General features: G+C 30.4%; 1 long non-coding RNA gene across 1 annotated transcript; it reads left to right on the forward strand.

Moving 5' to 3' along the window:
• Positions 1-1,025: 1,025 nt before the first annotated feature.
• LOC107889426 (uncharacterized) lies at positions 1,026-2,021 on the forward strand. Its single transcript, XR_001681746.2, has 2 exons — positions 1,026-1,418; positions 1,687-2,021. It is a non-coding gene; the product is annotated as an uncharacterized lncRNA (long non-coding RNA).
• Positions 2,022-12,992: the final 10,971 nt, after the last annotated feature.

Below are 12,992 nucleotides of genomic sequence, written 5' to 3' on the forward strand. Positions count from 1 at the left end.
TGATGAACACATAATATACATAATATATGAATTGATGAATTTGAAATAATTTGCATAAAAAACTAGGGATATATATATAATCATTAAAATATATGTTATAGAATGAAGACATTTGAATCAAATAATATGCAAAATATTTTTTAAAAAATAAAACATTTATTTAAAGTTGACAATATACATACAATAAAAGATAATTTAAATAATACATAAAATATGAAACGATAGCAAGGGTATAAAATATGAAATTAAATATATATACGTAAATAGATTTTAGAAGCAATTATATGTAAAAATAACATGGAATTAAATATGTATATGGGATCAAGTTAATTTTACCATGAATTATATATGTACAAATATATAAAAACATTTGAGCAAAATATTACATAAAATATTAAAATAATTTGATATAAAAAAGAACTTTAAAATAATGATATTATAAAAACACAGTAAAGTTATTAAAATTGCTCAACACATATATAAAAAATATTAAGTGAATTGTAAAATAATAAGTATTACAAATAGAAAACTCAATTAAAGTAATATATGTACAAATGTATATAAAAACATTTAAACAAAATATTATATAAAGTGTTAAAATAATACGGTATAAAAACTTTACAATAGTGGTTTTAAATAACAAATTAATATCATCAAAGTAGCTCAAAGTGTCAAAATAAGTAAACAAGAATTAAAAAAAAAATTGAACATTAAGTGGATCTTTAAAAATAATAACGAATTATACAAAAAAAATCAATCAAAACAAAAATGAAATGAAAGGGATAATTTATAAATAACATAAACTTTTGAAATTAAAATAGGGACCAACGTGCAACATTTGAAAATGTACAGGGACCAAAGCTGGAAATATTCCAGGTCTCAAAACACTGCGTTGAGGCGTGGACCAAATTGACAACATGCACAAATTATAGGGATAAATTTTAAAAAATCAATGTAAAGCAAATAATGTACAATTGAACAACAACACGAAAGGGAGGACTAAACGCACAATTAACCCTCAAGTACCAAGTGCGCGGATCTCAACCTTGCACGGGTCGGGTCATCGGGTTTGTGGCTCCCAGACAGTGCAGTTTCAAAGCCATTGAGATTGGCTCAAAACGACGTCGCTCCATACACTTTAAAAGATAAAAATAAAACCCTAAATGAAGCACATACTCCATTTCCGTCCTTTTCTAAAGAAATCAGAGTAAAAGAAAACCTAAAGCCTATCACCGCTATTTGGCTGACCCCAAAAACTCGAGCAGATCAATCACCACCATTGCAATTGGTGGATATCGACATGCGCGTATCTCGTCTGGAGCCTTGGCTCAAGGATTGCCAATTTCAGACCTAGAAATCTCATCTCGAACTTCCATTTCGGCGAAGGAGATAAGGATTCTGATGGCCTATTCGTGAAGGTAAACACTCCCCTTCTTTTATTTTCTTATATTCAAACCACATGCAAACTCAAAGAAGAAAAACGCATAAATAATAAGATCGAGAATCACCTTTTCAATAATTTTCAATTTGATTTTGTTGTATTCAATATGCATCCCCTTTTAAAAGTACAAACGATGGCTTTTTATAGCCAGATTTACAGAATAAATAAAAGGAAAAAAATAAAAAATCTATTTTCTTGCTGTCATTTGCTGGCTTTTTTTTCTGTTATTGGTGCTATTCTCGCAGGTTCTATGGAGAAACGGCCGTACGGAGGAAGCCGCTCGTGGAGGTCGTGCGTGGGAAACCCCTCGTGAAAGCCCAATTGCAGTACTAGCATGTTTTAGAAATATCTAAGTTTCTGGTATTTTCAAGCTGTTGGGCCTTTTTTGGGTCATTTTGGGTCTCGGGTTTAGACCATTGTAATTAGGTCTAGGTTTTGGGCTGGGATTTGTGTTGTTTGTTAATTGGGTTAGTCTTAGTAACTGGGCTGGGTGGTTTGGGTTTAATGGTTAGGTTGGGTTTTATTATTTGTAGAAGGACTTGGACATTTAATTTACTTAGTTCATGGTTTTATTTTTTTATTATTTTTTTGTTTTTGGTTTTGGTATCGGCCCGGGCGAAATGGGCATATTACAATGTGCAATGCACTCATATACTTTGGTGTGTTTTGTATGGATGCACCGTTGGTAAAATTGGCGTGTTTAGTTGAATATGATTTTGTATATCTAGCTTATATCCACCAACAATTTACTAAGGGGCTATTATCAAAAATTAATTTGAACATGAATCTAAGTTGTTAATAAAAGAGATAAAAAAATTGTTATAGATATGTACGTAATATGTAATTTCCATGAGTCATTTATAAACTAAGTGAGATTGTTTATTAATTTTATGATATTACTAAGGGGTTTAATGTTTTAATTTATGAGATTTATATATGAATTGGGAAGTGGTAAATTATGAGAATTCAATTGAGTACTTATCAAGTATTTTGTATGCTTAGCACATTTGTTGTTTTTTTATGCGTAAGTTGAAGATTGAATTGAGAAGATAGTAATCATTTTGCTGCAATTTCCAGATCATAACACATCACTTAAGCGCTAGCAAGTTAATTTGCCGCAATTTAGTGTGACAAATTAAGCCCTTTTCATTACTTAAAAAGCTTGTATTCAAGTAATTTTATGTCATTTATGTTTATTTCTAGAATTATTTAGTTTTAATTTAGATTGAACAAATTGAGTTTTTAGTGTTGCTTTATGACCTTTAAGGCCGATCCAGGCCTAAGGAAGAACTAATTAGATGACTGAGTGCGTAGAACGATATTTTAGGTCGAGCAGTCGGTGGGCTATCCCGGATGTCGTAACATTTAGAGGGGGTGTTGCGAAAATGAACTTCGAACCAAGAGGGGGAAATACAACCACCGATGTCAACAACAAACTTCGAACCAATAGGGGGGAGCATTCGACGTGCAATGTAGAGACAACAGCTATAGGTGTTGCGACACTGGTCCGACAAGGCCCAAAATTAATGCAAGGTGTTTTTATCCGTACAATCATATTTAAGTAGTTAATTAGTCTATAATTGATCTAATTAAGTCATTCTACACAACTACTATATATATCAGCTCAAAACAATAGATTAGGGGACTTTTCGATAGATTTCTTTATACAAATTTCAGTTTTGCTTCCAGTAAATTAGGGTTTTTGCTTTTATGTTTTCTTAGCCGGAAGATTTCTATTCTGAAGTTGAGACGATTGCAAGCGGAGAATGTTTCAAATTTGTGCTGTTAAATTGATTCATCAATGAACATTCTCTTTCCCTATTCTTTTATTTATATCTCTTTTCTTAATTTCATTAATTGAATGTTTGTATAAATATTGAAATATAACTTCTGCTTTATACATATGTGGCATGAATCGATTGTTTAACCGATTAATTGATTAAGTAAATAATTATCTAAAATTGGGTATTTATTTAAGTTTTCTAAAGAACTTAGTATACTAGGATTGACGACCCTAGTAAAATATTGAGACAGGGGAGACTGAAAGAATATCCTATTGGGTAAGCCTTTAGTAGACTTGTGCTAAATGGTGAGACCGAAAGGGTCAGTGTGCCTAGGTGAGACCGAAAGGGTATATTAGGAAGTAACTCTTAGCGAAAATGAGACCGAAAGGAAATTCCTAGTTAAGAGTGGTAAATAACTCAATTAAGGGCAGTTGTCGGCTTAGTTAATAATTAGTAATTCAATAGATTCTAGGCTATATAGCTCGCATCGTTGAAACTAAGAATAGGAAATTCGACAGTTTAACCTAGGTTTAGTCTAATCTAATTTGTTTTATTACTATCTTAATTTAAAATTCGCACTACTAAATTGTGGCTCGACTAGATTAGTAATTATTTTCAGGTAATTAATTTAGTAATAATCTTCTCTAATATAACAATCCCTTGGGTATAATCCTTGAAATACTTTCCAAGTGTTTTGTTGTAAACAAAATCTATATTACAATTTGACTTGTTTGCTTGCATATACCTCACTTCAATTCTTTATCTAAATTGCATAACTAAAAGCCCTGACACACATACGTCAAGGTGCAATCAAGTTGTTGACATCGTTGTTGGGACTTAATTTGTCATTGTAGTATAATGATGAATGCCTGTTATGCGGGCGACCCGGGTGTAATCCTTGGCAAACAATTCGAGAGAGAGAGATAGATTTATTTTTGTGAACATCATAAAAGGCACAGTAGATTAATGTACATAAATGATGGTATTGGAATGCTTTATGTTCCAAGTGCATGCATTGCTCTTTCCGCAACCTTTATTTTAGTTTTGGTTTACATGATCGTAATAGCTGCATTATGAGCATTTTAAAGTTATAATATTTTGGTCTTTTCTCCTAAATTGTTGTATATCATTCCACAAAACCAATATAATAATTATGACACTCCATCAAGGGATTTTTTAATTATGAAAAATATATTTTGTTAGTTAATTATTTATACTATTATAATGCGTTTTGGTTAAATGTGGTAAAACCAAAATTTGTTTATAGCAAACTTATCAATTAAGGACAAATATGACATTTACTAAAAAAGACTATCTATTTCATCCATACAAATAAATAATTAACCATATTCACTTATAATATATATGTTCAATTTTAATTATTTTTCACTCTGAATGTGATGAATTTTAGTATTTATTAATCATATCCTATTTGTCTTATAATGTTGTATATTCAAAAGAGTTTTAAATATGATTGATTGATCCATGTTGATGCCATGATTTCTTTCTTGGACTGCTTTGTTTGATAATTTAGAAAAAGAGATGAATGATTGCGATGGGTTAGCCTTTGACTGCTCACTTCTACCTTATTTTTATGCCACATTCAATATCTAAATGTTAAACTAAACTAGTTATGAAATGAGAATGGTAATCATGTCTACCAATGTTTGATCCAAATCTAAAGTTTAAGCCAAGTGTTGGCAATATTTGAACAGCTCAAAAGCTACTTTTTTCCATGTGTATAATTACGACAAAACCACCATTAGCTGCTGAATTAGGCATAACAAGTTTTTCAACTTTTTGATGGTCATTCTACTACTCCCGTGCTTCAATGCTTTTTCTTTTCTAGGATTACTTTGGTATTTTATGTAAATGCAAGAATTATTGACGATTTTTCTCTCTCATTGATTCAGAAAAGTGGTCAAAGTTGAGTTGTCAGGCAGCCTTGTTTGACTTCAACCCACTGCAATTTCACTTGGGGAAGTGAGGGGGCATGAAACATAACCAGGGTTTGGTACAATGTTGTGTACATCCTAAACACTCGCTTCCACTACCCTTCCCATCTAACCTTAATTTCACTACAAAATAAACTTCACACCATCATTATCAAAAACAAAACCAAATATCTGCTTCCATAACCTTAGAAATGTCTATTGTTAAAAATTTAAGTGTCTCATCACTTGTCAATCCATGATTTATATGAGAAAATTTCACCCCAAAAATTCACAAGACATAGATTAATTAAATTATATTTTTAAAAATAAAAATAAGCATTATTTAATAGATTTGTAACAGAAAAATTAATTAATTGTCATCATTTTTTTAGTTAAGGATATATATAAGTAAAAACTTTACAAATTAGTAAATACTTACAAATTTTTAAAATGCACAAATATTTAATTTATTTGTAAAAATAGAAGCTTAGCTTAAAAAGAATTATTGCTATGTTAAGAATAAAGATAAAATAAAAAAAATAGTCGAAATTTTGAATTATTTCTTTTTGATACACAATATTTGTTAGTGCGGAATTTCAGTGAGAAAAATCTCGAACACACGGATGAGACACGAGTAACAAATCAAACAAAAAAAAACTATGCAATAGAACAAGGCTCTAAGGCGCGTATCAATACACAATATTTTAGGTTCCATTCACCTTCACTTCTACTCGGTGTGCAAATGAGTTTCAAGCAAATGAACCTTAATGATACAATGAAGCCCAGTGACTATTTCAGTTTTGTACTGACGGAAATAGTACACTAAGCACTGAGCAAAATATAAAAAAAAATCAATTTCTATAAAAAAATATGCAACAATTCTTTATAGAATAATCTAATGATAGTAGAAGATGAAGCAATGATAAAAAAAAATTGAGAAGTTTTTGGTATGTTTTCCGAATGAATCTCATTTTCTTATGTCTCTTCGTAGAGACATAACTTTCAATAAGTGTCTTTTCTAAATAATCAGTCTTTAAAAGAGACATAATTATTCAACTAATACACCATAACTTTTCAAGTAATATTGCTTGAATAATTATAATTCTTTGTCAAAAATCAAGTCATATAACTCTTGATTAATAATCAAAAGATATAACTTTTGACTAATTACATCCTTTTATTTATAGTTATTAGAATATTATAAATATTTAAAAATGTTTCAACAATATTATAGGTAGGGGATAGGGATAACACAGTTCAAATCCATGTCAAATAAGCGTCTGACAAAAACTTTGACCATCATTCCATACAAGTCAAAATATTAAATTATTATATTTCTCTTATAACATAGATCTCATTATATTAACTTCTAACCTGGAAAAGCTGACTAAACAATATGTTGAAGGGGTAAAGGACTTATGTTGGAATATTTACTTACATCAATATTAAATTTATTTATTTTAGATAATTTCTACTTTTTATCCTTATAATAATGATAATAATACTCATCCTTATACACAAACATCCAGTCTCCATATCACATCTTAATGGAGTCATACCTCTATAACCACCCTATATACAATAGGCCATCGTTCTAGTGAGACCTATGTTAAAACTCTCCCTCCATTAGAAAAGCCTTTTTCACCACAAGAAGAAAAGGCCTAAGAGGCCTACCAAAACTCTACCGAATCACTGGCAAGAAACCCTTTAAGCTCATAAGAACCCCTGAAATCATCATTCCTAGTGGCTCTCTGCACATTTCATGGTGTGAACCAACCTTGTTCTAGTGGCTCTTTGTACCCCTTATGGTGTGGACCGTCGTAGATACCCACTTCTAACTTTTGTGCTGTAAAAATTGATGCCGTTTGTGGAAATTAAGAAAAGGTCATGTCTTTTCCTAAGTGAGAATCCATAACTCAATCCCCTCAAGCTTTTTTTTTTATCCTTTTTTCTATTTTAGGGTCTTCTAAGTTTTTTCAATATTTGAGTTTAGGAGCTTTCAACTTTGAGGGAAGGGGGAGCAAATATGTTTCCATCAAATATGTCAATAGAAGTACTCCTTCCACCCTCAAGTAGCGATCAAAAAGGGGCCAACAGGGAGCTTACTCTAGCAAACCAAGGGGGCTTTGCTAGCACATCAAGGGGGAGCCTTATTTGTACACGAGAGGACCTTTTGCTAGTACCGCAAGGGGGTTCTTTGCCCATACACTAAAAGGCCCTTTGTCAGCACACCAAGGGAGTCTTTTGTTGGAAAAACATTTAGAAAATATGTGAGAATTGACATTGTGGAATTTTAAAAATATTAGTGTTTCGATATTTCGGGAGATAGTCTATATCACAAACGACCTTGGGAAGGTGTCTGAATTTTTCAATAAACTCGAATTGAAGTTCAACTTCTTCAAGCTTTCAACCCATTGATCTTATCTATTATTCCTGAGCTCTCAATTGCTATAGAAGTGAGCTCTAACTCAAAATACGGAACACTATATAAACAGAGATTCTTAGGGGTGGAAATCAAACTCTTTTATGGAGACCCCAAAACCAAAGAATCAACTTTTATATTTGAATTGTAATCGCTAGACGATTTTAATTATAGTTATTCTTAATCTAGAATCCAAACTCATGAAAAATAGAATTTATTTGCGTACTAAAAGTGTAATAGGCCCAATTTACCTGGCCCGCAACAAACCCAGAAAAATAAGTTAAAAACCAAAATAAAAAAATACAAATAAAAGATCCAAATTTAAAGGTCCAATGTCCATTTACAAATTTTTTTGGCCTGAACCAAACTAAACTCAAACATTAAAATCAAACCCCAACTTAATCCCAGGCCCAACAAAACCCATTACACCCAAAATGGACCTAACCAAGGCCCAATACCCGAGTGAAAGAAATCAAGCCCGATAGGCCCGAATTTTTTCCAATTTTTGGAAACCCTAGGGTTTCCTATCGGTTCTGCACCGCAGCTGTAGTCACCAGTAGCCCCAACGAGCGTCCCTCTATCCACGCCCACGAACGGTTTTTCCACGCCATGCACATCTGCAACAGAAAACAACCACAAGCAGCAATTGACAGCAGATTACAGCAAATTACAGCAAGGAAAATTTGTATTATTTTATTTTATCCTTATTTTTCGGTTATAAAACCGAATGAAGATGGATGTAAAGGGGATCTTTTTTTTCCTCCTTTTTATGAAGAGAATAGCAGAGAAATACACACAGATACTAAAAAATCAATTTGAAATTAGTTTTAAGGTGATTTTAGATCATGTTCTTCCTTGATTTTCGTTTCATTTCATCATTCTTTATCTATTGCATGAAAATAAATCTATAAGGAGAAAATGAGACTTATTTATTGTTGAAGGAGGCTTCGAAATCCTTATTTGCTTCGTCGTAATCGAAGTTAAGGCGAAGATTTTGAAGCCTGTGAGCAAGGCTCTCGGATTTGTGGTCGAACAGGACCAGACTTGGCCTTTGCTTGATGGCCATCAGCCGAACATGGAGGCAAAGCGGTAGGGGAAAGGTGCCTTAGGTTCGGCCGAGTAAATGGGGAATAGGTCTTAGGTTTTTTTTTTTTTTTTAAATTTGCTTTTAAGTGGCTGAATATTGGATTTTAGGTTTTTAGGTTTGATTTTGTGCAGAATTCAAAACGGTGCAATGTAAATGGGGAGAGATCCGCGCGCGCAAACCTGATCCATAGGCTGGATTAGCGCTTTGGCGCTTCAAATGATTAATTTGTGCGGATAGTCCTTTGCCTTCGCGCTAACTTTTTAATTAGTCCTTATTCACATTTTATTTGTTTTAAATTTCTCCTTAGAATTTACGTGGCATTTCAGTTTAGCCCGCACCTAAATGCTGTACTTTGAGATCTGGAATATTTTCGGTTTTGATCCCTACGCATTTGTGCGCATTGCGCTTTAGTCTTTTGAAATTTCAATGGTTTAATTTATTAATTATCTCTTTCATTTTAACTTTATTTTAATTGAGTTTTGTTATTTTTGTATAATTCATTTTTTTTTAAAAAATCCACTTAGCATTCATTTTTAATTCTTGTTTATTTATTTTTATATTTTTAGCTACTTTGATAATCTTATTTTGTTTTTTAAACTCATTATTTAAAGTTTTTTTATATCAGATTATTTTAACATTCTGTACAATATTTCTTTAAATATTGTGTATATTTGTACATATATTATTTTAATGGAATTTTTATTTAAAATATTCGTTGTTTTAAGATTCATCTAATGTTTTTATATAAAATTATTTAGGGATTTTATTTTTGTATTTATAAAATTATTATTATGGAATGTTTCTTTATATTATACTATTCTTATGTTTTATATTATGGTATGTTTTTATGTATACTAGTACGTATATAATTTATAGATTAATTTAATTATATATATTATTAATCTCATGCTATTTTTAAAAATAATTATTCCTAAATTTATTTATGTACACATGTTTTGTGAATCTATTATGGGTATTATATCTTATCATGTATTTTTATTATTCTTTCATATTTTATATATTATTTAAGTTATCATGCACATTGTCAATTTTTAAAATGAATTTGTGTTTAAAATATTTTGCATATAATTTGATTCAAACTTTAATTCTATAATATCTATTTCAATAGATATATATCTTTAGTTTTTATGCAAATTTGTCAACTCATATATTATATATATTATGTGTTCATTAATTCATCATTATTTTGAAATTGTCTTATACCGCATTGACTTCTAAATTCCATTTTATTTTGTACATGTTTTGTGGATCGTTTTATATTGTGCCATATTTATTGTTGATGTATATCATTTAGTCATTGTTTTATTCATTATATTAATTGTTCTCCATCCATGATTAAGAATTTGGGTTACATTTTACTTAGAATAGTTGTACATAATTATTGGATTTATTAATTGTGGTTTATTGTACTATATTATTTCATGTTCATTAATCCTTTTCTATACAAATGTTTCATTATGATGCATGAAGTATTCCATCTATTTTAAAACAAGTAAATGTGTTTTGAGCGAATTTCCAATTTTCCTTCTTATTCAAAAATTCTGAAATAAGGCAATATCCGATGTTTGGGAATTCAGGAAATTGTGCCCTACCGTGTTGGGTATGATTTTTCGGTGAACTAAATATTTGGATATCCTTTTATAATTTTAGTGTACGAGTTTTTGAAAGTCAAAAATCAATCGTATTTTTGAAGGTATAAAAGATCGTATCCAATCGTGCTGGGTATGATACTGCATATCTTTGAAACAAGAGAATTTTGACAGTTAACTTGAACTATTCACACATTTTAAAGAATCATGCTTTGAAAGATCCTTCTTTAAAATCTTTGATATAAGGATAGCATTGAATCAATTTGGTACCAATTTTTGGACGTAATGAGGGTGCTCACCCTTCCTCATGCGTAACCGACTCCCGAACCCATTTTTTTAGATTTTACAGGAACCAAAATGGTTTTAAGTGAAACAAAATATTTTAGTAGGTGACCCAATCACACCTAAGCGAAGAGATTGGTGGTGACTCCATTTGATTTTAAAAAGTCGATCCCCGTTTTTTTTCCCTAAAATAAAAAATGGTTTCGACAGAAAGAATTACTCAAATAAACATTCGCTAAATTTTTTCAATTTTCTCTAGTAAATTGGTGTGTATAATTTCCAAATACTTTGGGGTATTATAGATGGAGATTTGCAAAACCAAATACTTTGGGGTATTATAGATGGAGATTTGCAAAAGTTTTATTCTCATTCAGAGTATGTAATTAATTAAATTGGGGGAGTTCAAGTCCAATATTTAGAACTTTCCACACCATATGGTTGGCGGGTTCAAGGGGAGAAATACTCTCCCATGCTGCGACAAACATGCCCTAGTTGGCTAGTTGGGTTGCTCCATGATCGATCCAATTTTATGAGCTTACATCTTTTTATTTAAATAAAAAAAATCAAAACTCATATATTTAATTAACTCAATAATTAAATGTTTCTCCAAAACGTAATTATTATAAATAAATAATTTAATTAATTTTAATTGAATAATTTACACAACTTAATTCTAATTCTGTTAAAATCATGACAACTCTATTGTTTTAGAATTTATGTGTAAACTTACTTAAATATCCAAATAAAATTAAAATATAATGACTACATGATTTAATTTTCACTTTGAATTAAATTATTTAATTTATCCATCCAATTAAATAATAATACAAAGAAATTAAGTTAATTGTAAGTCATCTCTTGCATTCTCGAGAAAGTGAATTAACCACTGGTAGTAATTCACGTAACCTATTTCTCATTCATTCAAAGTTTTTATTATGCACATCGAAAAGAGTTATATTAAGCTAGCAAAAGGATCGATCAAAATATATAATTGGGTTTAGAAATTTTGTAATTAGGTTTCATCTCTTTGTTTATTAATTACAAAATTATTTAGTTATGGAGTCAATCTACTAAAAGTACCTAATTGATCTCCTTACTATATACCATTACGAAAGCTATATATATATAGCTTTTGTGCAATGACTTTTCCATACGTGTGCTACCATCATAGAATATCCATGATCCCTTTCAGTTAAATATGTTCACGTAATCCGGTCAATTTTATCTGATGGTTACAATTGTATCTTCCATGATGAAAATGATCATTACTCATACTAGTAAATGATTAATCATTTGTCCTAAACAATTTACCCGAGGTCAAGTCCATTTGCATGATCCATACAATTTCAATAAGGGGATACTATTTACATTTGTTGTCGAGCAATGATTCCACTATTGTAATGAAGTAAAGTCATGCGCAAATCATGTATCCAATATGCCAACTTTCGGCCCACTACCTTGAGAGCACAAGTGTTCAATATATCAAAACACATAAGTCATACACACATGGTTATTCACTTACTCATGATTTAGGTAAGTCATACTATGAACATCATAAGTGAAAAAAATCCATAAATGGATCTAAGATAAATTGAACTTGAATATTGTTTGATGTATTGTCAGTCTAAAGAATCACATCTATGTTTATGTTTTTAGGAGTCAAATTAACTTTGACAACTATGACAAGTTATCTCCCCAATTGGAATTATAAATGATATCATAATCTTAACATGAACCAAACTCAATCTGATTCCAAGGACAACAAACAATTTAAATTACCTACAACTATAAGTTTTCATCATGCATTATAGTCTGACCATATAACGTAACTTAATATTAGTTAAATTTTAAGTAACCAACGAGCTAATATTTGTTTATTCATTTTGCTTTATATGCAAAAGCACCATTGAGAACAATCACACAAAAATAATCATGTGGTAATTTTTATATATTCAATCAATTTAAAAATTACAAGTAAACTATGATGAAATCACTACCCTAAGAAAACAAATCCTAACACCATTGCCAGTACATAAGGGCCTTTCTTGGAAAAATTCGGTTTAGAAAGCGTTTATGTTGCATAGAGAAAATTTATGTTTTATTTTCTAAAACTAAGTTGTTGTGTAATTTATAGGAATAGACTCTTTACCAAATCCGTATATGTGTTTTGGAATAGACAGTCTAGGTTGTTTCTCAACTTTCTATCAACATAGTCTTCTTTGCTATTCTTGAACTCTCAATCTATTTAAAATATGGGCTCTAAATTTTAGAACTGACAATCACAATGAAAATTTTATTGATGTTTTAGTGGGAAGGTTAATATCTCTCTATGGGCTAGAAGACCAAAAGCAAACTCTCTCAAAAATAGAATTTATTTGTGGAATAAATCACACTGAAATCGAAAATAGAATTTATTTGTGAAATAAATCACA

This window comes from Gossypium hirsutum, chromosome A09, assembly GCF_007990345.1.
Source record: "Gossypium hirsutum isolate 1008001.06 chromosome A09, Gossypium_hirsutum_v2.1, whole genome shotgun sequence".
Lineage (NCBI taxonomy): Eukaryota > Viridiplantae > Streptophyta > Magnoliopsida > Malvales > Malvaceae > Gossypium > Gossypium hirsutum.